The sequence below is a fragment of the Balaenoptera physalus genome (genome assembly GCF_965194825.1).
Source record: "Balaenoptera physalus genome assembly, chromosome: 8".
In the NCBI taxonomy this organism is placed as follows: domain Eukaryota; kingdom Metazoa; phylum Chordata; class Mammalia; order Artiodactyla; family Balaenopteridae; genus Balaenoptera; species Balaenoptera physalus.
Genome location: NC_138887.1, coordinates 60558695 through 60585439, shown reverse-complemented (window position 1 = coordinate 60585439; position 26745 = coordinate 60558695). Strand labels below are relative to the sequence as shown.

Here is a 26745-nt window from a genome sequence, read left to right as displayed (position 1 = left end):
ACATTTTCCCTCCTTTCTAATACTTAGACTGAAAGAGGATTTCTAATTCTTATTCCACTCATTACTTAACGGGAACAACGAGGTCACCACAAATAAAGCAGTATAAGTTAATGAGAACAGCTTTAGCCAAAGAGGAGGTATTTCTCCAAGTACATCAAGTGCTTCACATATATTAAGAAATCCCAGCTGAATCGATTTAATAATATTGGGATTTACACAATTATTACAGAACCTTCATTATTCACCCAGTCTGCACATACCACAGCACAAATGAACATCTCAGTCTGGTGGTATTAACATTGCCATTTTCTCACCCATTCCCAGACCATCTGCTTCATGCTGATCATTCACTGCTTTAACATTTAACAGTTACCCAACTGCAACTTGGCAGATTTGTGTACTTTTGAAAACAGCTGGTTTAATAACTGCTTCGGAGCTTTTGGATAAAGAAATTATTTTGTAGTGCTTTATAATAGTCTTTTTTTATCGGTGCCTCTGAGGAAGGAGTATTACACTCGCTCCATTTATGCATCTGCAATCGCACATAATATTTCTTGTCACATTTGGAAACATATTTTCAGTATTTATAGCACAATAATGTAAGAAGTCTTTATTACCCTCCTTGTTTTTGCTGTTTGTTTTTTTCAAATGTCTCTGAGGGCCAGAGTGAACTTTTTGCATGGAATAATTTAGCGTGGCACAAAGGTATAAATCTGAGTTTTCTCAGTTTCCATTCATTCACAGTGTCTTATGAATTTATTTCTGCTTCAGTGATGTTTCTCTTTTTCCTCTTTGTTAAAGACAATGCAAGAAAGAAAATAACTACTTGTTTCAATCTTCCTGCCCTCCAAGTAGATATATTCCCTCTAGGGAGTTTATTAGGTAACTTTTTGAACTGGCTGCCCTGTTAATGACTGGCAGTGGCCTAAGGGCTGCTTCTAGGGGCTGGCAGTGTTGTGACTTCTTGATCTGGGTAGGGATTACGTATGCATTTTGACTTTGTAAAAATTTATTGAGGTATACATTTTGCATACTCTTTTGTATGTATTGTATTTCAATTAAATGTTCAACAATTAAACATACCAACAGAAGAAACAATTTCACTGGATTCTCCTCCTGTGTGTAGGCTAAAATCCTAAATTCTTCATCATGGCACAGAAGGTCTTTGGTCCTGACGAATCTATGACATCAGTATAATATTCTACCGTTCCTTACTTTACGCATTGTATTCAACAATAGAGCTGTTTGCGGTTTCTAATACAACTTGCTGTTTCACTACCTAAGGATTTGCCACTGACTCTATTCACTGGTAGTGGTAAGGGAGGAGGGTGGCTTTCACTTCAGTGCATCCTCTTGATTCTTGTAAATTCAGTGTCAAAAAAATAAACACTAATATTTGTCTATGGACATATTAGATCTAATCAAATTTTTTAAAAATCATGTTTTCATGGAGATTTATTTTTCTCCTTCTTCCCTAGTCTAAGGCATTTTGCACAAATGTGTTTTTTTTAATATAGCATTTTTGCTTATTTTTGTACTTACTTAAGTTTCCTAACTTACCTTCCACTGTTTTCAAAAGCTTAAAGCTTTTGCTATATGATTCTTTTCTTTCATAATGAAGCTAAATCAAAACCTACATTTTATGGGAGTTCCCTGGTGGCCTAGTGGTTAGGGTTCCAGGCTTTCATTGCCATGGCCTGGGTTCAACCCCTGGTCAGAGAATTGTGATCCCTCAAGCTGCATGGCATGGCCAAAAAAAAAAAACCCAAAAAACAAAAACCTACATTTTAGGTACATTAAAATACAAGAGAAGAGACCTCTGCTTTTAATCAAGATGAAATAAGAGGAACTGGATTTATCTTCTCATCTGAAACAAACACACAACAATAAACAGATGAAATGTAAAATGATAGTATTCAAAGCACTAGACATCAGACAATAAAGGAAAGGAATCTCTAAGAGACAGAAGAGGAAGGATCAAGGTGGCTAAAATTTCTAGGAAAAAGTAGCTGTGAAAAGAACTACATAGAAAGAGAATCCCAGAGATCTGCAGAGTCCAAATGTAGCATTCAGCATAGTAGTGATCAAAGCAGGCGTACAAGGAAACTGAATCTGTGGAAAGAATCATCTGAAAGGATAATGAGAAAGAACTCTCAGCACTCACATAGGAACTGGAATAATACCTGTTTCGACCAGCCAGACTAGGACATGTCAAAACTCACAGAGAATTGGCTAGAGTACAAAGAAGGCTCTTGCTTCAGTAGTAAGAGGTAATTACACCTAAATTAAATGATGCTCTAGTCCTGCCTAACAAATCAGTTTACTTTTTTTTTTACAAGTAAATTAAGTGCATCCCTGAACAAAAGTAATATTCATATGGTTAATCTAAGCATACTATACTGTGTGTGTGTGTGTGTGTGTATGTATGTGTGTATATATATATATATATATATATATATATATATATATATATATATATATATATATATATATCAGGAATACACAAATATCCAGCTCCCAATAAGGTTCAGTTTACAATACCTGATATCCATAGAAGAGCAGCAACCAAAGAAACAGAAAAATATAACATAGTAAGAAGAAATGATTCATTGAAACCCACCTAGGACTAACACAGATGTTAGAATTAGCAGAAAAGAACATTAAATAGTTAATATAACTGTATTTCATATTGTCCAAGAGATAAGTATAGACAATGAAGATTAGGAAGAAAAAGACTCAAATTAAACTTTTAGAAAGAAAAACTAAAATCTTGGAGCTGAAAAATACATTGGATGGGATTATTCACAGATTTGATATTACAAGAGAAAATGATAGTGAAATTGACAACATAGCAAAGCAAACTATCTAACTACATGTATACGTATAACTGGATCACTTTGCTGAACACCTGAAACTAATACAACATTGTAAATCAACTATACTCCAATTTAAAATTAAAAATTTAAATTAAATCAATTAAATATCTAGAAAAAAACTGGACAGGTAACCTAATGTGTATCCAGTTGGAAGCCTGAAAGAATATAGAGAAAGGAGACAGAAAAAACATTTGAAGAAATAATGGCAAAAACATTTCTAAGTATAATGAAAACCATAAACCCAACAAAACTCAGGATAAGATACATAAGAAAGGTTCAGTGAGACCCATCATAACCTAAGTGCCGAAAAACAGGAGTGAAGAGAAAATCTTAAGCCAGAGACAAAATAAGATTTGTTAAGAGAAACAATGCAAGTGAAAAAGCAGATGACCAAAATCTTTAAAATAATGAAAGAAACAATACTGTCAACTTAGAATTTCATATTCAGCAAAAATGTCTTTCCAAAACAAAGATAAAGACACACAAGACTTTGAGACACACAAAAGTTGAAATAATTACTCACTAGCATACGCATATTACAAGAAAGAACAATGAGTTTGTCAGGCAGAAGAAAAATTATATGGTAATTTGTATCTATACCCCCAAAAATGAAGAACATGGTAAATGGTAATAATGTGGGTAAATAAATTAGGTATTTTTCATATTATTTCAGTATCTTTAAATGATAATCAACTGTTTAAACAAAAATAACAATTTAGTGTGCAACTTGTAATATGTGTAAAAGCAAATTGTTTGAAAACTGCAGCACCAAACAGAAGGAATGAAAGGAAAGTATGCTAGTGTAAAGTTTGCATACTACATAGACTGTGGCATAATATCACTTGAAAGTAGATTCTGATAAAGATGTCTGCAATAAACCCTAAAAGAGGCACTAAAATAGCACAAGTTATAGCTTATGAATCAATAAAAAAGGTAAAATTAAATTATGAAAAATAATCCAAAGAAAGTAAAAAGAGAAAAAAGGGAACGAAGAACAGATAGGGCAAATAGAAAACAAATAGCCAGTAAATGAAAAAAGCAATAGACTGGAAGAACATATTTGCAAATCAAATATCTGATAAAGTAGTTGTATGCAGAATGGTAAAGGACTTCTAAAACTCAACCGCTTTAAAAAAAAAAGAGAAATATTTGAACAGATACTTTTCATTAGGTAAAATAAATAAATGGCAAATAATCATATGAAAAGATGCATAACATCATAGTCATTAAGGAAATGCATACTACAAACACAATAAGACTCTACTCACACCTAGTAGAAAGGCTAAAATTAAAATTGACCATGCCAAGTGTTGATGAGGATGTGGAAGAATGGGAATTCTGTTACACTACTGATGGGAATGTAAAAATGGAACGCTTTGGAAAAAAGTTTGGCGTTTTTTTTTTTTTAAGTTGTATTTGTTGTGTAATCCATTCACATTACTCCTACTTACCCAAAAGCAATAAAAACATAAGTCCATACAAAAACTTGTGCACAGACACTTCCCTGGTGGTCCAGCGGTAAAGAATCTGCCTTAACAATGCAGGGGAAGTGGGTTGGATCTCTGGTCAGGGAACTAAGATCCCACAAGCCGCAGGACAACTAAGCCCGCATGCTGCAACTACTGAGCTTGCACGCCTCAACTAGAGCCCACGTGCCGCAAACTACAGAACCCACACGCTCTGTAACCTGCGTGCCACAACTACAGAACCCATGCGCCCTGGAGCCTGTGCGCCACAACTGGAGAAGAGAAAACCCGCCACCACAACTAGAGAGAAGCCCTCGCACCACAACAAAGATCCCGCATGCCGCAAATAAGACCCGACGCAGCCAATAAATAAATAAATAATGAATAAATCTTAAAAAAAAAAAAAGACTTGTGCACAGATCTTAATAGAAGTTTTATCTGAAATGTGCCACAATTGAAAACAACCTTAAAGCCCCTCAACATAGACAATAAACAAATTATGGCATATCCATACAATGGAATGCTATTCAGTAATAAAATAGACAAACAAATTATGGCATACCATACAATGAATATCCATACAATGCCATATCCATACGATGGAATGCTATTCAATAATAGAATAGACAAATTATGGCATATCCATACAATGGAATGCGATTCAATAATAAAACGTAATGAACTATTGTTATCTGCAACAACTATGCAACAATATACATTTCAAAATAATTATGCTGAGTGAAAGAAGCCAGACAAAAAGGAATACATACTCTACAATTACACTTATATAAAATTCTAGAAAATCTCATAAATCACATCAGTGTTTGCCCGAGATCTAGTGGGACCAGGGAGCAGAGAAAGGGAGGGATTGAAATGCGATATGAGGAAATTTTTTTAAGGTGATCAACATGTTCTTTATCTTGATGTTTAGAATAATTCCTCAGGTGTATACACATGTCAAAACTCTTCTATTTGTGTACTTTAAATATGTTCAACTTGTATGCCAATTATACTTCATAAAGAGTTTTTAATATTAATTAATGTTAGATGTTCCTGTTTCTTTGCTTTTCTAAAGATTGTATAAGTATAAAAATCTTATTCTGGTTTTTTAGAAAAAAATACTGTCTTACAATTATAGGTTTATAATTAGAATATACTACAAATTTGTAAAATAAATTATTTTGACAATTAGGTTAAAACAACTCATAAAAAATGCTGCATAGATAATATGTTAGTAAAGTGGAAATTCATATTTCTTGAACATGATAAGATTCAAGATTCATGTGTTTGTTTTTAGTAATGTTTTTTGTCCATTTTTCTCTGTCCTGTGTAGTCCAGCTTTAAAACGTGTGGTAATTGTAATGCACACAGAAACATTAGTATTCTGCATTGTTCAGTAGAATTCAATCAGTTAAACAGACAAAACCTTGTATTTATGTGCCCACAGAGTGACGATTCATGGTGGTTTTTAAAGACTTCTCTCACACAGCCATCAATCAAAGTGACAGCATTCTTTAGATTAACTTTGGATTCCCCAGCACAAATTAATTAATCTGTCCACTACTTCCTATCTCAGTGTTTCAATCAGCCAACAAATAAAGCCAATCAAGATTTCAATTCTTTGCTGATTAGCCAATAAACTGTGACAGTGGGCTTGTGGCAGGACTTCTGGGACTCTCATAGAAGCTTATTTATAGATGTAGCAGTGCTGTGATCAGTCTCTAAGCCACAAATAAGAACATTGTGTTTTCTTCCCGGTTACTTTCATCAAGGCAAAAAACCTTTTCAGATAGAAATAAAACTGTTAAAACAACCCGTTTGCAAAGATACTCTCCTTGAGGCTATATTAAGGACATTTTGGTGATGCTATTGCTTTACTAGCATCAAATTGTGTAAATGCCATGGAATTTTAGAATTTAAAGAATTGCTCTTGTTCGAATGAAAGAATGCATGCTAAAGCTGTCACTATTTCCTCATTGTCAAGAATCCTTATAGATAAGAATCCTAAGTATTCTTTATACCAAAAGAGAATTACTTCCTGCTTTTTAAATATTTATGAAAGAATAAACTTTACTGTATGTCCTAAAATTAATCTAGTACATATACTGTACCTGGAAAATCCTTCTTAGAGGAGAATAAACCTGCCTAGAGGAAAGGGTATGAACTGGGAGTCAGAAACCGAGGATTAGTCCAGACTTGGCCAGTAACACGTTGTGTGAGCTTGAGAAAGTCACTTAACTTATACAATCTTTGGTTTTCTCTTGTGTGAATTTAAGGGTATAGGCTAAACCTCTAAAATTTGATGTCCCAACAAAACAGGCTACTAACTTTTTTCTTATAAAGGCTAAACTGAGACAGTTTTTTCTCTCTTTATTTTCACCACCATCACTTTTGGAAGTTTGTCCAAATATCAGTGACCTCATGAACTTGACACTGAGCGGTAAGCAAATATAAGATGAGGTTGGTGACCTTCTGGTTCCCCACTCAACTTTGCATTCAAGTTCTTCACCTCTTTCGTGGGAAGTGAGAGGGGAAGGAAATAAAAGAAATCAGTCCTGTTCCTCAAAGTATCTGGGTGCCATCTGTCCCTCCTGACAGTCCATGACCTTTACCATTCTAATCTTCTAACGATTGTACTTCATTTCTTAAAGATTTTGGCTCCTGTATAACAATCTTTATTTTAATGCCTACTCCTATCATCTTGGAAGGTGACCCCTCAGTTCCCTGACTTCTTTACTCATTGGTGCATTTATTTCTAATGATATTTTTGACCATACCAACTCAGTCAGCCATTTCCAGTTTTACACCAGAAAGTGAGTCTTTTCTAAAATCACTATTTCGAATATTTCACCCGTTATACCAACCATCTCCTATCCTTTCACATGATTTGTTCCAATACATATACAACTAAAATTCTTTGACTTCATAAAAATATTAATTGTAATCTATTGTTCATCATTTTAGTCCCACCCTTGAAAAGTCCTGGCCTCTCTCACCTCCCATTTATACTGCCGTGCAAAATCTCAACTTTATATGTTACTTGTGTTCAGAGTTTTTATGTGATTCATATAACACTGACTGAAAAACCGACTGTTCTCTAATCTTAAATTTGATTTCTCACTTTCTATGATGGCACTTCTTCATCATAATCCAAGGAATGCTCAATTTCTAACACAGAATTCATAATATATTCCAGATAAATGTTTATTAAATTGATGAATGATGAGAAAGCCAATAAACATTTCAATGTTTTATATATTTCTCTTTCAAAAATTAATCTTTAATTTCTCCAAAATTCTAATATCTGCTGTAGGCATGATAGAATAATCCAAACTGAGATACAAATTAGTCATTCTGACATTACCTTCTTTAGTTTTTAGTCTTTTGGTTTTAGTTTAAGTATGTTATTTATTTTATAAACTTGTTTTATTTAATAATAGAATTGTAAATGTTTTCAAGTTCTATGGCTAGCTTATATGGAAGATACCAAAGAACAACAAATGTGTAAAAATCAATCATACGGTTTTCTTAGTCCACTAACTTAATATGGTCTCCTCTCATCACACACACAGAGAATGAGTTTGCCTCTATGACACAGCTCTATAAACATAGAAAACCTGATTCTGAAAATATCACTACTACTGAGAAACAGTGGGGAGCAAGCAGAGATGTGTATGTGTGTGTATAGACTAGCAGTGCTTCCTCTAATTGATTGTGTTACTAATATTATTCCCTTACATCACTCTTCCAGGTTCTTGGAATGCTTGAATAGTTGCACAGAAAAAAAAAAAAAAAAAGCTCTGCATATAAATAGAGAAATGACAACACACAGAGGCTAAATTCCCAACTGAAAGAAATAAAAGAAAATCAAACTAATCCTTTAAAGCTAAAACAATAAACAACAAAATGAACCATCAAATATTTTAAATATCAGAATTATCAGATAAATATTTCAAAATAACTGTTTAATATAGTTAAATGAAAGAGGGAATAAAATTCATGAGGAAGGAAAAACAGTCTGTCAGAAACAAGCTTATTATTTCAGCTTTCCTTAGGTTAATGGTAGCCAACTAATCCAAATGTCTATATCCATCCTTAAAATTTGATGAACCACCCCTACCCATATATATATGCCTATGTATGTATAACTAGGAGACAGAGAATATTACAACTTCACATTAAATGTAAGCACTCAAAAAAATACCCAAAGTCAGCAAAGTCAGCTCTGGAGTCCACGTTAGAGCATAGAGTGAAGAGGTATGTGAAAGAAAAAAGGGGACAGAGAAGTGGGGACCTAAGGGTGAAAAAACATAGATCACCCTCAGAGAAGAAAATCCCACTGTCTGAATTGTGTGTCCCCCAAGTTCATTATGTTGCAGTCCTACCCTCAGTACCTCAGAATATGACTGTATTTGAAGATATGACCTTTAAAGAGGTAATTAATTTAAAATCAGGTCATTAGAGTGGACCGTCATCCAATATAACTGGTGTCCTTATAAGAAAAGATTAGGATACAGACATACACAGAGAGAAGACCATGTGAAAATGTAAGAGGAAGACAGCCATCTATAAGCCAAGAAGAGAGGCTTTAGAAGGAACCAACCCTGCTGATGCCTTGATGTTGGACTTCTAGACTCCAGAATTGTGAGAAAATTAATTTCTGTTGTTTAAGCCATTCATTCTGTGGCACTTCGTTAAGGTAGCCCTAGAAAACCAATATACCTACTTAGTTAAGAAATACACTGAATATTTCTGAAATGAATAGACCAGAGTACTAGCTACCATGGCAGGGGTTGCCAACCTTTTTATGTAAAGGTCCAAATAGTATTTTATTAGGCTTTGCAGCCCATAATGGTCTCTGTGGTGCTACTCAGTTCTGTCATTGTAGCATGAACACAGTCTTAGACGATATATAAAAAATAGGCATGGTTATTTCCCAAAACATATGACTTACAAATATAGGCAGAGGGCTGGACTTAGCTCCTGGGTTATAGTTTGCTGACTCCTGTATGGGAGAATCAAATAGGCTTTAAGACTGAATGAGATCAGAGGTGGCAGTCTTGATAAAGCAGTGCCCCTGGGGAAGAGGTAAGTCACTTAGAAGGCAGAGATGCCCCTATGGTTCCCGATGGTGAAGAAAAAGAAGGAAATCAGAATTGAATGACATAACCCCTATTCTCTCAGTACAATAACCCATCACTTAAAGAAACTGAATGTATTAAATCAATACAATAAATACAAGCAGTAGAAGAGGGTGCTCTTGATTTAAGAACTTATAAGCCACCTAAATTTCTCACCTCTCCTCTGCATACAACTATTATTTCTAGACAAGGGGAAAAAATATTTTAAACAAAACAAAAAATGGAAGAAAACATCCGAACATAACTTCTACAAAAAGAATTTGTAATATGAGACTAAGAGTGCTGTAATTTTGGGGCTTGGCAAATTTAGAAAATGCAGTCTCAAAAAATAAGATTCGTGCTTCATTGTACAAGGTGATGAGTCTACTGGTAAGGATTGAATTAAATATTTCCTTCCCAGCAGAGCCAATTGTTTAAGAAGACTTTGCGGCATGGGCCAGTAAATTATGAGAGATGGACAGAAAAAGCACTGAAGCTAGCAAGTAAAGATCTGAGACATTAAGCTTAAATATTACTGCCTGATCAAGCTTGTAGTTATTCAAACACATATTGACAAAAAAAATACAGACCCTTTTTTGAGGAAACCGTATTATAAAAGAAACTCCAATTCTACCTACAGAAGCTTGTCTTGGTGCCCTGCACCAAGAGAAGATGAGCTTCTAAAGTTGTAATCCACACTCCAGTTTTGATATGGCAACGGGGGATAATGTGCCAGGAATAGCATTCTGGAGTGCAAAGCTGGGGGCTAACCAAGTAACTTATGCTTAGTGCAGCCTAAATATCAATATTGTTGGCCAGGAACCAGGGACTGCTAAATATTACCTATTTACCCCTCACACAGAAAGGAGTTTTAATGAGCTGTGTTGTTCCTTGTCCATCAATGTGAAATGAGTGATTTTGAAGCAGATGAGTTATCATTCAGTTTATAGCTTAGTAGACCAGGAGAAGACACATATGAACCTGATCTGGGAAGCCGAACTAGTCCAGATGTAGATCTAGTAGTAACTTAAAGAGAATCTGGGCTTATGAGGAGTAAAGCTTGTCTATGTATAGAAATGAGGATGATGCAAATGAGGCAAGGCAAAGGGGAAGACTGTGGCTGACTCATAATTTTATACACCAAATCAAATTTCTCACATTTGTTTTGAAAAGAGCCCGTTTTTCACTGGGACACATTTCCTAGACTGTATTTCCCAACCTCCTTTGCAGCTAGATGTGACAGTGTGACTTAGTTCTAGCCAAGCACTTGTAAGCAGAAATGCCATGTGGAACTCCTAGGAAGGCTGATTAAAAAAAACTCACCCAGCTGTTTAGGACATCTGTATTGTTCTTCCTCTCTTTTCTTTGCCTGGAAGAACTGAACATGATGGCTGTGCTATTTGTGTATACTAGTCTGTGCTCTGACCTTGAGTATAGAAGTCAGCCTAGCAGAGAGAAGTTAAATGACTTTGCAGAGCTTTCATATTGCCTTAGGATGTCCTGCTTTTTGTTGTTGATGCTGTTTTTTTGTTGATACCTTTGGTAATGTTTGTTTTGTTTTCATTTTAATGAGATAGAATAAATTCTAGTGTGTTTAATTCAAATTATTATTATTATTATATGCACTTGAACCAATCCTCATTGATATGTGTCCATACATTTTTTTTCCCCAAGGGGGATTCTCAAGAGAAATTTATTCTATGAGGACAAAGTCTATTTTTCTTCAATTTAATTTTATTTATTTTTTTATACATCAGGTGACAAAGTCTTTTTCTTTTTTAAACATCTTTATTGGAGTATAATTGCTTTAAAATGGTGTGATAGTTTCTGCCATATAACAAAGTGAATCGGCAATACATATACATATATCCCCACATCTCCTCCCTCTTTCATCTCCCTCCCACCCTCCCTATCCCACCCCTCTAGGTGGTCACAAAGCACTGAGCTGATCTCCTAGGGCTATGCGGCTGCTTCCCACTAGCTATCTATTTTACATTTGTTAGTATATATAAGTCCATGCCACTCTCTCATTTCATCCCAGCTTACCCTTCCCCCTTCCTGTGTCCTCAAGTCCATTCTCAATGTCTGCATCTTTATTCCTGTCCTGCCCCTAGGTTCTTCAGAACCTTTTTTTTTTTTTTTTTACATTCCATATATATGTGTTAGCATACACTATTTGTTTTTCTCTTTCTGACTTACTTCACTCTGTACGACAGACTCTAGTTCCATCCGCCTCACTACAAATAACTCAATTTCGTTTCTTTTTATGGCTGAGTATTATTCCATTGTATACATGTGCCACATCTTCTTTATCCAATCATCTGTCGATGGGCATTTAGATTGCTTCCACATCCTGGCTATTGTAAATAGAGCTGCAATGAACATTTTGGTACATGACTCTTTTTGAATTATGGTTTTCTCAGGGTGTATGCCCACTAGTAGGATTGCAGGGTCATATGGTAGTTCTATTTTTAGTTTTTTAAAGAAGCTCCATACTGTTCTCAATAGTGGCTGTATCAATTTATATTCCCACCAACAGTGCAAGAGCTTTTGTCCACACCTTCTCCAGCATTTATTGTTAGTAGATTTTTTGATGATGGCCATTCTGACTGGTGTGAGGTGATACCTCATTGTAGTTTTGATTTGCATTTCTCTAATGATTAGTGATGTTGAGCATTCTTTCATGTGTTTGTTGGCAATCTGTATATCTTCTTTGGAGAGATGTCTATTTAGGTCTTTGGGCCATTATTGGATTAAGTTGTTTGTTTTTTTGATATTAAGCTGCATGAGCTGCTTGTAAATTTTGGAGATTAATCCTTTGTTGATTGCTTCACTTGCAAATATTTTCTCCCATTCTGAGGGTTTTCTTTTCGTCTTGTTTATGGTTTCCTTTGCTGTGCAAAAGCTTTTAAGTTTCACAAGGTCCCATTTGTTTATTTTTGTTTTTATTTCCGTTTCCCTAGAGGTGGGTCAAAAAGGATCTTGCTGTGATTTGTGTCATAGAGTGTTCTGCCTATGTTTTCCTCTCAGAGTTTGATAGTGTCTGGCCTTACATTTAGGTCTTTAATCCATTTTGAGTTTATTTTTGTGTATTGTGTTAGGGAGTGTTCTAATTTCATTTTTTTACATGTAGCTGTCCAGTTTCCCCAAGACCACTTATTGAAGAGGCTGTCTTTTCTCCATTGTATATTCTTGCCTCCTTTATCAAAGATAAGGTGACCATATGTGAGTGGGTTTATCTCTGGGCTTTCTATCCTGTTCCATTGATCTATATTTCTGTTTTTGTGCCAGTACCATACTATCTTGATTACTGTAGCTTTGTACTATAGTCTGAAGTCCAGGAGCCTGATTCCTCCAGCTCTGTTTTACTTTCTCAAGATTGCTTTGGCTATTCGGGGTCTTTTGTGTTTCCATACAAATTGTGCAATTTTTAATTCTACTTCTGTGAAAAATGCCATTGGTAGTTTGATAGGGATTACATTGAATCTATAGATTGCTTTGTGTAGTATAGTCATTTTCACAATGTTGATTCTTCCAATCCAAGAACATGGTATATCTCTCCATCTGTTTGTATCATCTTTAATTTCTTTCATCAGTGTCTTATAGTTTCTGCATACAAGTCTTTTGTCTCTTTAGGTCAGTTTATTCCTAGGTATTTTATTCTTTTTGTTGCACTGGTAACAGGAAGTGTTTCCTTACTTTCTCTTTCAGATATTTCATCACTAGTGTATAGGAATGCAAGAGAATTCTGTGCATTAATTTTGTATCCTACTACTTTACCAAATTCATTGATTAGCTCTATTAGTTTTCTGGTAGCAACTTTAGGATTATCTATGTATAGTATCATGTCATCTGCAAACAGTGACAACTTTACTTCTTCTTTTCTGATTCAGATTCCTTTTATTTCTTTTTCTACTCTGATTGCTATTGCTAAAACTTCCAAAACTATGTTGAATAATAGTGGTGAGAGTGGGCAACCTTGTCTTGTTCCTGATCTTAGTGGAAATGGTTTCAGTTTTTCACCATTGAGAATGATGTCAGCTCTGGGTTTGTCATATATGGCCTTTATTATGTTGAGGTAAGTTCCCTCTATGCCTACATTCTGGAGGGTTTTTATCATAAATGGGTGTTGAATTTTGTTGAAAGCTTTTTCTGCATCTATTGAGATGATTATACGGTTTTTCTCCTTCAGTTTGTTAATATGGTCAATCACATTGATTTGCATATATAGAAGAATCCTTGCATTCCTGGGATGAACCCCACTTGATCATGGTGTATGATCCTTTTAATGTGCTGTTGTATCTGTTTGCTAGAATTTTGTTGAGGATTTTTGCATCTATGTTCATCAGTGATATTGGCCTGTAGTTTTCTTTCTTTGAGACATCTTTGTCTGGTTTTGGTATCAGGGAGATGGTGGCCTCGTAGAATGAGTTTGGGAGTGTCCCTCCCTCTGCTATATTTTGGAAGAGTTTGGGGAAGATAGGTGTTAGCTCTTCTGTAAATGTTAGCTACAATTCGCCTGTCAAGCCATCTGGTCCTGGGCTTTTGTTTTTTGGAAGATTTTTAATCACAGTCTCAATTTCAGTGCTTGTGATTGGTCTGTTTATATTTTCTATTTGTTCCTGGTTCAGTCTTGGAAGGTTGTACTTTTCTAAGAATTTGTCCATTTCTTCCAGGTTGTCCATTTTATTGGCATATAGTTGCCTGTAGTCATCTCTCATGATCCTTTGTTTTTCTGTAGTGTCAGTTGTTACTTCTACTTTTTCATTTCTAATTCTACTGATTTGAGACTTCTCCCTTTTTCTCTTGATGAGTCTGACTAGTGATTTATCAATTTTGTTTATCTTCTCAAAGAAATAGCTTTAGTTTTATTGATCTTTGCTATTGTTTCCTTCATTTCTTTTTCATTTATTTCTGATCTGATCATTATGATTTCTTTCCTTCTGCTAACTTTGGGATTTTTAAATTCTTCTTTCTCTAATTGCTTTAGGTGTAAGTTTAAATTGTTTATTTGAGATGTTTCTTGTTTCTTGACGTAGGATTGTATTGCTATGAACTTCCCTCTTAGAACTGCTTTTGCTGCAGCCCATAGGTTTTGGGTTGTTGTGTTTTCATTGTCATCTGTTTTTAGGTATTTTTTGATTTCCTCTTGATTCTCCAGTGAACTCTTGGTTATTAAGTAGTGTATTGTTTAGCCTCCATGTGTTTGTATTTTTTACAGATTTTTTTCCTGTAATTGATATCTAGTCTCATAGCATTGTAGTCAGAAAAGATACTTGATACGACCTCAATTTTCTTAAATTTATGAAGGCTTGATTTGTGACCCAAGATACCATCTATCCTGGAGAATGCTCCATGAGCACTTGAGAAGAAAGTGTATTCCGTTGTTTTTGGGTGGAATGTCCTATAAATATCAATTAAGTCTATCTTGTTTAATGTATCATTTAAAGCTTGTGTTTCCTTATTTATTTTCATTTTGGATGATCTGTCCATTGTTGAAAGTGGGGTGTTTAAAGTCCCCTACTATGATTGTGTTACTGTCGATTTCCCCTTTTATGGCTATTAGCATTTGCCTTTTGTACTGAGTTGCTCCTATGTTGGGTGCATAAGTATTTACAATTGTTGTATCTTCTTCTTGGCTTGATCCCTTGATCATATGTAGTGTCCTTCTTTGCCTCTTCTAATAGTCTTTATTTTAAAGTGTATTTTGTCTGATATGAGAATTGCTACTCCAGCTTTCTTTTGTTTTCCATTTGCATGGAATATTTTTTTCCATGCCCTCAGTTTCAGTCTGTATTTGTCCCTAGGTCTGAAGTGGGTCTCTTGTAGACAGCATATATATATACACGTCTTGTTTTTGTATCCATTCATCCAGTCTGTATCTTTTGGTGGGAGCTTTTAATCCATTTACATTTAAGGTAGTTATTGATATGTGCATTCCTATTACTATTTTCTTTTATTATTCTGGGTTAGTTATTGAGGGCCTTTTCCTTCTCTTGTGTTTCCTGCCTAGAGAAGTCCCTTTAGCATTTGTTGTAAAGTTGGTTTGGTGGTGCTGAATTCTCTTAGCTTTTGCTTGTCTGTAAAGGTTTTAATTTCTCTGTCGAATCTGAATGAGATCCTTGCCGGGTAGACTAATTTGGTTGTAGGTTTTTCCCTTTCATCACTTTAAATATGTCCTGCCACTCCCTTCTGGCTTGCAGAGTTTATGCTGAAAGATCAGCTGTTAACCTTATGGGAATTCCCTTGTATGTTATTTGTTGTTTTTCCCTTGCTGCTTTTAATATTTTTTATTTGTATTTAATTTTTGATAGTTTGATTAATATGTGTCTTGGCAGGTTTCTCCTTGGATTTATCCTGTATAGGACTCTCTGTGCTTCCTGGACTTGATTGACTATTTCCTTTCCCATATTAGGGGAGTTTTCAATTATAATCTCTTCAAATATTTTCTCAGTCCCTTACTTTCTCTCTTCTTCTTCTGGGACCCCTATAATTCGAATGTTGGCGCATTTAATGTTGTCCCAGAGGTCTCTGAGACTGTCCTAAATTCTTTTCATTCTTTCTTCTTTATTCTGTTCTGAGGTAGTTATTTCCACTATTTTATCTTCCAGGTCACTTATCCGTTCTTCTGCCTCAGTTAGTCTGCTATTGATTCCTTCTCGAGAATTTCAAATTTCATTTAGTGTTGTTCATCATTGTTTCTTTGCTCTTTAGTTCTTCCAGATCCTTGTTAAATGTTTCTTGTATTTTCTCCATTCTGTTTCCAAGATTTTGGATCATCTTTACTATCAGTACTCTGAATTCTTTTTCAGGTAGACTGCCTATTTCCTCTTCACTTGTTTGGTCTGGTAAGTTTTTACCTTGCTCTTTCATCTGCTGTATGTTTCTCTGTCTTCTCATTTTGCTTAACTTACTGTGTTTGGGGTCTCCTTTTTGCAGACTGCAGGCTCGTAGTTCCCGTTGTTTTTGGTGTCTGCCCCCAGTGGGTGAGGTTGGTTCAGTGGGTTGTGTAGGCTTCCTGGTGGAGGGGACTGGTACCCTGTGTTCTGGTGGATGAGGCTGGATCTTGTCTTTCTGGTGGGCAGGACCGCATCAGTGGTGTGTTTTGGGGTGTCTGTGACCTTATTATGATTTTAGGCAGCCTCTCTGCTAATGGGTGGGGTTGTGTTCCTGTCTTGCTAGTTGTTTGGCATAGGGCATCCAGCACTGTAGCTTGCTGGTTGTTGAATGGAGATCTCTGGGAGAGCTTTTACTGTTTGATATTACATTGGGCCAGGAGGTCTCTGGTGGACCGATGTCCTGAACTCTCCCACCTCAGAGGCACAGGCCTGACACCCAGCTGGAGCACCCAGACCCTATCAGCCACATGGCTCAGAAGAAAAGAGAAAAAAAAAGAAAGAAAGAAAAAATAAAATAATATAAAGTTATTAAAATAAAAAATAAAAAATAATTATTAAAAATAAAAGAAAGACTAATAAAAAAAAGAAACAAAAAGGAAAGAAAGAAAGAAGAGAGCAACAAACCAACAAACAAATCTGCTAATGATAACAAGTGCTAAAAACTATAGTAAAAAAAAAAGACCGGACAGACAGGACCCTAGGACAAATGGTGAAAGCAAAGCTATACAGAGAAAATCACCCAAAGAAGCATACACATACACACTCACAAAAAGAGAAAAAGGAAAAATATATATATATTGTTGCTCCCAAAGTCCACCATTTCAATTTTGGGATGATTCATTGTCTATTCAGGTATTCCACAGATTCAGGGCACATCAAGTGTATTGTGGAGATTTAATCTGCTGCTCCTGAGGCTGCTAGGAGAGATTTCCCTTTCTCTTCTTTGTTCGCACAGCTCCTGGGGTTCAGCTTTGGATTTGGCCCTGCCTCTGCGTGTAGGTTGCCTGTGGGTGTCTGTTCCCTGCCCAGACAGGTGGGGGTTAAAGTAGCAGGTGATTAGGTGGCTCTGGCTCACTCAGGCCCGGGGGAGGGAGGGGTACGTAATGCTTGCAAGCCTGCGACAGCAGAGGCTGGCGTGATGTTGCAACAGCCTGAAGCATGTTGTGTGTTCTCCCGGGGAAGTTGTCCCTGGATCATGGGACCCGGGCAGTGGCGGGCTGCACAGGCTCCTGGGAGGGGAGGTGTAGATAGTGGCCTATGCTTGCACACAGGCTTCTTGGTGGCTGCAGCAGCAGCCTTAGTGTTTCATGCACATCTCTGGTGTCCGCACTGATAGCAGCAGCTCGCGCCCATCTCTGGAGCTCATTTAGGCAGTTCTCTGAATCCCCTCTCCTTGCACACCTCGAAACAATGGTCTCTTGCCTCTTAGGCAGGTCCAGACTTTTTCCCAGATTCCCTGCCGGCTAGCTGTGGCGCACTAGCCCCCTTCAGTCTGTGTTCACGTCACCAACCCCCAGTTCTCTCCCTGGGATCTGATCTCCGAAGCCTGAGCCTCAGCTCCCAGCCCCCACCTGTCCTGGCCGGTGGGTGAGCAGCCAAGCCTCTTGGGTTGATGAGTGCTGGTCTGCACCTCTGTGTGGGAATCTCTCCACTTTGCCCTCTGCACCCCTGTTGCTGCGCTCTTCTCCGTGGCTCTGAAGCTTCCCCCCTGCCACCCCCTGCCTCGGCCAGTGAAGGGGCTTCCTCGTGTGTGGAAACTTTTCCTCCTTTACACGTCCCTCCCAGTGGTGCAGGTCCCATCCCTATTCTTTTGTCTCTGTTTTATTCTTTTTTCTTGTGCCCTACCCAGGTATGTGGGGAGTTTCCTGCCTTTTGGGACGTCTGAGGTCTTCTGCCAGCTTTCAGTAGGTGTTCTGTAGGAGTTGTTCCACATGTAGATGTATTTCTGATGTATTTGTGGGGCGGAAGGTGATCTTCATGTCTTACTCTTCCGCCATCTTGAAGGTCTCCCCGTGCTCCTGTCCATATATTTTCATGAATGCTCAGAATTCTTTTCTTCATGGGGCTTCAGCACAGGTAGAACTAGGAACATTACGAAAATGTTTCTTCCTGATTTTTCCAAGACTGTTCGTTATGATAAGGAGTAATTGTAAGACTCTAGAACATTTCTCTGAAAGGATTGCACATGAGTATCATAGGAATATGCTATCTTTTCTTCAGCATTTTGCTAAATATCTGAATTGTACAGAAATTAAATGAAATGTCCATCTAGATGTGCACCTAATTCAGATTTAAGACATCAATATCCACTGTCAGGTGGATTCTTAGATGGATGCTATAATCTGGAAATGCCCTGATTTAAAAATAAAATCATTCCTAATAGTTAAAAAAAAACAAGTCAACCCCAGATACTTTATGTATGTTATATCAAATTATTTGTCCTAGTGGTTTCTCAAATTTATTGTCACAATGAACTTAAAATATACGTGACCAGTGTTCACTGTATTTTTAAAATATCTCACTGAACTGCTATAAAACTTTGATTTACTACGATTATCTAGGGTTTCCCAAGTTTTAGACATAGAGGAGGGTGGTGGAGATGCAAAACACCAAACACTTGGGTCAAAATATAGTAAGAAATTATTTTCCTTCTTTTTATCATGGAAACCAGGAATAATTATGAAATATCTCTCATTGTGTTGAGAATAACGTATATATTGAATCTTTAAGATATAACTGTAGAGTTTGGTTAGAATCGCCATATATTTGCTTCTGCACTTCATAGGGTATCTAACAGGCATCTGGGTGAAAACTTGATATATCTGCTAGCATACCTACATTTTATTATTTTATTAGTTAAATACATCATCATTTCAATATTTATCAGAATTTTCCTTCATATATTTTATAGGAAGAATAACAAATTTTGAACCACATTTTGGACTGTTAATAAGGGCATCTTGGTTTGAAAGATCAAAGCCTATTTTGAAGTTGTCCAAGGTACTTTTGAATCTCTTTCTAATACCTAATTGGATATTCTCAGATTATCAAATAATAGCTATTTTTAACTATAAAAGATGAAATTGATGGATAACTTGTTTCTTCCAGAAAGCTTCCCACTTAATATTACACATAATGAAATAGTGGAGCAATAACAACAACAACAACAAAATTCTGCTCTTGAGTAGGCGATAGTATTGATAACAGGTCAATGTTCCTGCTGAGAACAACTAAAAAGCTATACAATCATAAAATGATATATTCAAAGACATCAGAAACCTGGCAGTCTTAATGACTTTGTGCCAAGCAATTATTTTAAGTACGATTAAAAATAGAACTGATTATAAAAGAAAACATTGATAAATTATACTTCAGGGAATCCTTTTCAGAAGAAGAATAGTAAACATGTATAATAAAGAGTTACATTTAGCGGACATAAAATACTGCCAAAACTCAGTTATAAGAACAAAAACAATCTCATAACAAGATGGATCAAAGACTTAAATAGACACGTCAGCAAACAATATATACAAATGGCAAATAAACACATGGGAATATACTCAACATCATTATTTATTAAAGAAATAACAATTAAAACCACACTAAGATACAACCTCATGTCCATAAGAATCTCTAAATTAATAAGACTTATATTGTAACATTTTTGTGAAGATTTGGAGCAACTGGAACTCTCATATGTTTCTACTAGGAACACAAATGACATGATCACCTTGGAAGACAGTTTGTCAGATTTTTTTTTTTTTTTTGGCAGATTTTTATATAGTTAAACACTGACCTAGTAATTCCACTTCTAGGTATTTATCCTAGAGAAGTTTTAAAAAAATGAAAATTGACCAGAGAAAAAGTAGAAAATCCTAAGCAAAATATTAACAAAACAAATTCAGTGTGTGTGAAAGGACAGGTTAATTCCAGAAATTTCACAACTGAATGTGAATGGTAAAACAATAGAGCTTTGGAAGAAAATATAGAAGTATTTTTCTACTTCATGGCCTTGAAGTAGAAAAAATATTTTTAACACAATGCAAAAAGGACTAAGGGAAAACATATTTTAAATTGGAAACTTTTCAAAATTGGATTATTTCAAGGTAATGACACATTAATAGTGTAGAGAGAACACTGTATGGGGGGGATGGATATTCTCAACGTGTATATCTTACTAAGAACCCTTATTCAGAGTAACTCCTACAAATATTCTATAAATCAATAAGAAAGGTAGACAAACTAACAATAGTTTAGGCAAAATAACAAGTATTATACCAAAAAAGATATATGCAAAACACCAGTGAATATATAAAAAATATTTTATTGTTATTAGTCATCAGGAAACTAAAAAAACAGTGTGATACCACTATCACTCACAAGAATGCTGAAGTAAAAAAGTATGAAAATAATCAAGTTGGCAGGGATATAGAATTGGAACCCTTATGTGTTATTAATGATAGTGTTAGAATATATATGCATTATGTTTTGACGTATGTGGAAGTATATATCTATATATACCCAATAGGAAAGTACATATCTATCAAACAAAAGATATTACAAAAATGTTCATAGCAACATTATTTGTAATATCCCAAACGTGGAAAGTATGCACATTCACAACAAGGGTAGAATGGATAGATAAATAGTTGCATATTCAAATATGGAATCGAAAACTATAGCAATGAGAATGAACACAACTATAAGCAACACTATGGATAAATCTCATAAATATAATTGGGTGAAAAGATCCAGACACAAAATAATGCATAATGTAAATTTTCGTATTCATAAAGTTCAAAAACAGGCAGTGCTAATCTGTGGTTTTAAAAGTGAGGCTAGTAGGTACTTTGGGGGTGACAGGAGAAGGGCATAAGGGAGGTTTCTGAGATGCTTCTAGGTTCTCTTTTTCATCTGAGTGTTAAGACAGGTGCTCTGTACTTTTCAAAAATTTGTGTACTTATGTTTTTTGTGTCTTTCTAGATGTATGTATACTTCAGTGACATTTTTAAAAATGAAATAAGTACTATAATTAATTGGACAAAATTAAATATGTAAAAATCTATGAAGCCATAATAATAAAAGAAGAGAAAGCTTCTTACAACCAAACAGAAACATATTTTTACTATCTGAGGTGGCTATTTTATCACATTTTTACCCATAAAAATTGTTAATTAAAATAAAGAAATAAAATATTCTTTCTTTCTAGAAGATATTATATTACACATTAACCAAATAGCTTTACTTTATCGGGAAAGCTCTTCTTTACAGAGAGAGCAGTCCAATAAACGTGAAGGTAAGAAAGCTTTAGAAAATCACCATTTTATAGCTATTGGATGAAAAGTTGGTGGGCAAATTTTTCTCAGGGTACAAAAATATTACACCATCCAGTAATTCTAGTCTCAGGGAAGAAAAAAAATGTACGTTTTCAAGGGATGAATAAAGCTATCTCCACCGTCACTTGGTGAATAACTTAGGCATCACTGTGAATGGAAAGACAAAACACTATGTACCTACTACCCATGTGCTGCAGTAGTAAATACACACCACCTATGAGGTATTCTTGCCAAAAATGTTTCACTTGAGTCAAATAGAGACTTTAAATAAAAATTTTAGTGTATAGGAAATAAAGGTGTTGAGACTGGATCTTTGTTTCACCCCTAAATTCATATATTGAAGCTCTAACCCTCATGTGATGGTATTAGGATGTGGGGTTTAGTCCCCTGATGAGGAGACACCAGAGACCTCTCTCACTCCTTCTGGCATGTGAGGACACAGCAAGAAGACAGCTGGCTATTTATGAACCACGAAGGGGGTCCTAACCCTCACCAGACACCAAATCTGCCAGTGCCTTGATCTTGGACTTTCCAGCCTCCAGAACTATGAGAAATAAATTTCTGATTTTTTTAATAAGCCACCCAGTACAGGTATTTTGTTGTAGCAGCCTGAACTGACTAAGGCAACAGGGGTAAAGAAACAATAATGTGGCAAATTGGGAATTTGAATATGAGATGTGTATCAGGTTATTTTAATGAATAATTGCTTTAATGTTGCAATAATTAATTTTTTAGATGTAATAGGGTATTATTTTTAAGTACTAAAATGCCCTGATTTATTTAGAAAAGCATAATAAAATATTTCATAGTGAAGATTCATAATGTTAATAATTTAATTAAATATTTTAGCAAAAATAGAAGATATAAATATGGAAAAAATTTTGATTATCTAATCGAGGTAATGGGCATGTGGGTGTACATTACATGATTTCTCTATATTTATGCATAATATTCTAATATATATGTAGAATATATGGTCTAAAGATTTAAGCAAATTTCTAAAAGCCAGTTAATTATTGTATATTATCATATATACATAATTAGCAAATTATAGATTTTTATATCTTTTCTAATGTTTGGAGCTGTTGTAGAGTTCATCTTGATTTTTTTAACGGCGAGGTGTGCATACTAAAATTGTTTTCAACATTTCATTATTTATATTTTGGATTTACAAATCTGAAGGGATTTTGATACTAGATGGCATTATTGATTACAATTCAGATATACTGTCCATAGTGAAAAAGATGTCATATTCATCAAGAGTATGTTATTTTTAATTTATGAATCTACTGAGTTTTATCATAAATATGTTTGCTTGATATTTCACAAAGCAGCTAAACTTGTGGAAACTGACACTATTTGCTGTTGGATTTCTCATTTGTTTCCGTAGCTGTGTGAAAGGGCAATCCTATCATCAATTAGTGACTTGAATAATTTATTGATGAAATCAATGTATTGGTACAGATAAACTGAAATGTTGCCTAATTGCAGACTGCTTTACTGTTTTTGTTTTAATATATTGGTGGGAGAGTGAAACTGCTTATAGATCTTTTCATTTATTATCACCAAGACTGATGGATAATACCTTAATCCATAATGGTGTCATGCCAAAATGAATTTTGCAAGGTAATAGTACACTTTATTTTATATTAAACATTAGGAGAATGATTACATGCTTTAATATTGTGGTTAAGGATAATTTCATTAGAAAATATCTTCTTCCTCTCTTGATCTCTGGTGATCCATTGTCTGTGACTTCTCAAGAGTCTCTAATGTGTTTAATTCAGGGAGTTGGATACCATAACTCCAGGTAAAAGAAGAAGGTAGCATGCTTCTGAGGCAGTCTGAAATATAAACTCAGAGAGAAAAGAAAGCTACTTACAGTTATGTTTGCTAAGGTTGGACATTTTCCCAGACTGTAGGTTTCTTATTCTAGTATTAAACTCTAGCTAAATTCATAGTCCTAGTCATACCTTGGACTTATTTCTAAATTTGGTGTCTGGGAGAAATACTGTACAAAATGTATTTTGTGTTTTGCATCATTTACTGCATATTTAGTATGAGAATATAAAGTATTTTCCTTTATGTATGTGTGTATGTTTGTGTTTCATCTTCTGTTACTCATTATCTTTCACTGTTTTAGAAGAAAACTAACTAAAAGAAAAAAAAAAAACAACTTGATCTGCTACATTAACTTGCATTGATTCAGTGGTAGCTACAGCCAAGGCTGTTAAAGTGAATAGGTAATTACCCCATTGTGAGTCTTTCCAAAACAAATGCCTGCACACACAGAATAGGCTGATTGGCCCATAAGGCTGATGCTCTGGTTTTCAAAGATCTTAGCAATGCTGAGTTCTCTGATTCCTCACTCGATGTAGAAGATTTTTAGTGTTTAACTTGGATAAATATTATCATTTGGTTTTCTATTCTATATTATCCAATACCTTCTGTATTAAGGGAGTTTTAGTATTACAAAGAAAAACTAGTGGTTGACTACCGAGGCAAAGCACAAGGTAAGATAGACATAGCTAGCATCTATTGAGCACCTACTGTATAGGCAAGTGATGCACTGTTTAAAGAAGTTAGCAATACAACAATACTCTGAAGTGAAAAATCAGTATCTGCATGTAGCAAGTGAGGTGCCAGAGACCAAAACATTTAAATAAATTGACCTTACATCATTCAGCCAGGACACTCATGCCATGTCATTTTTACTCCAACCCTCTTGCACTCACAAATACTAAATATTAGTATTCAAATAATTTAAACATTATAGGTAAAGGGCCATATACTATCTTTTAGTTCAGATCGGCATCTATCAAATACCATAATTTTGTCAGTCATTTTGTATCCTAGTTACACAAGAAGAAACACACATTCCTTGCCTAGAGGTGGCTTAGACAGCAGTACAGAGAAAAATAAGTTAACAAATAATTATAGCAGTACTCATACCATAGAAGTAAGGTGAATGACTAGAAAGAGAAGCATCTAAGTGAATTTGTCTAGAGTCAGAAAATTATGCAGTGATCTCTAAAGTGAGACTGTTAGTGATGGAAAAGTGTCTGCCAGTTAGAAGAAGATATGAAGGGGGTTCCAGACACTTCCAAGCCATAGCACAGAGCATGAAATCACCTGATGCAGGCATAGAACAACTAGGAATTCAGTTCTTCTGTAACCCAACTGATGAGAACATGTGGTAAGATATTTTATTGAAAGGGCAGGCAGGGTTCCGAAAACTGGGGCTTATCCACAGTATTAAGGAGATCAGACTGCAATCTGCAAGTTAAGAGAACAATTGAAAAATGTCATCATGATATTGATATATGAAGATTTTCATTTCAGAAACTTATCTCTAACCATGATATGGATGAGGGGAAGAGATATCACTAATGGAAGTGAGATCACTGGGGAGACTATAAAAGGTCAAGTCATTTTTGATTTTCTTTATGTGTCAACATCATTCGTTGTCCTCTGCATGGCATTTAACACTGTTGTCAAACAGCCTTTCTTTTCAAAAGAGTTCTTCTCCTTTGTGTTCCTATGATATTAGCTAAGGATCTTTTAAGATGCTAGTTGGAGAGGGAGAGTTGGGAGGTGAGTAAAAGAAGCTAGCACATATAGGATATTTTCAAGGGGCTTGAATAAAGAAGAAGAAAAGGTTCAGGGAAAGTTTACAAAGGTTGGGAGAGAGGATAGACATGTTCATACTCTGAGAACTCTTAAGAAAAGGAAATTGTGGAGAGAGAAGGAAAGCACCTCAAAGTAAACTAGGGAATGAGGATAGAAATCACAAAAAAGGTTACAAGTTATTTTGTGAATGATCAAATTTTAAAAATCATAGTCTATCTTCCATAATGACTTGGCCTAAATCCGTCATTTTGTTTTTCCAGATCCAGGGAGTGGGTACATGTTAAAATGAGACCGTGGAAAGAAGCCTGGTTCTCCTCTGAACACTGCTGAGAGCCCTGGAATAACAGGTCTGTGTCTAGCTTTTTGTGAAGAATGAAAACAAAGTCTATAAGCAATGCTTATATAAAAGGAGAAAGGGCTACTTCAGTACTCAATGTTTGTGAAAAAAATACTTCGTAATCTCTGGCATACAAATCCTATGCATTCAAGTAGTATGCCAGAGAAATTAATAGCATACATGCCACATACCTACTTGCAGAATTTGTGAAGTTAATAGGGCATATTGTAAGCTTACTATTCAGTTGAAATATTTTGAATATGTTGGGTTTTTTTTATTGTTAACTGATGGGATCTAGGAGAGATAACCTAGCAAAGTTTGGTGTAATTATAAATGTACGAGCTAGTATTTCTTGCAAAGATTTTGAGAGGGTCTTTCTTACAGATATTATCTTTTCAAGGTTTTAGAATAAACAATTTAGGAAAATATTTCTTAGCCTTCCTTTCCAAAGGAATTTCTAAAATCTATGTTTTATTACTTCTTTTGGTTGATGCTATCTATTTTTTTTGTTTTAAATGCGTATTGAATTGTTCCAATGTGTCAGGTACAAGCTAGGTGATTTGGATGCATCGTTTACTTAATCCTCACATCAACATTATGTGAGGTATTATGCAGGTAGGTCAAGTTATTGATTAGGATCTTGCAGTTAATAGATGATGTATCTTAGAAGATTACTTTGTTTTGATAATTCTTGCTTTATGAGTGACTTGTCTTTCTCAATATAGCGAGATTAGACTTAATAATCTCATTGTTTTACTTATTCAGTCAACATATTTTTACTGAGCGCCTACTATGTGCCAAGCAGCATGCTAAATTCTGGTATTTAGTGGTGAGATGTGCACATATGGTCACTCTGTGAAACAGCAATAATTATGCCACACTTACACTGACTCATGTGTAACATAAGCCAAATACAAATTCCAGGACTGATGTAGCAGTTGTCATCACAGATATAGATGTGTTCATGAGGGTGAAAGAGTAAAGGTGCAGTGGACATTTTTGTCTTTAGGAATGAGAGTGTTCATTATACCTGTAGAATGGAATTCCCTGGGTTATTTATGAAAATATGTCCATTTATAGT

General features: G+C 35.3%; 1 long non-coding RNA gene across 1 annotated transcript in view; it reads left to right on the top strand.

Moving 5' to 3' along the window:
- The first annotated feature begins 6584 nt into the window (after window positions 1-6584).
- The window catches only part of LOC309665608, a 174791-nt gene continuing 154630 nt past the window's right edge, over window positions 6585-26745 (top strand). The window contains exon 1 of the long non-coding RNA XR_014266571.1: window positions 6585-12925. This is a non-coding gene — a long non-coding RNA (uncharacterized lncRNA). The remainder of the gene's footprint in view (window positions 12926-26745) is intronic.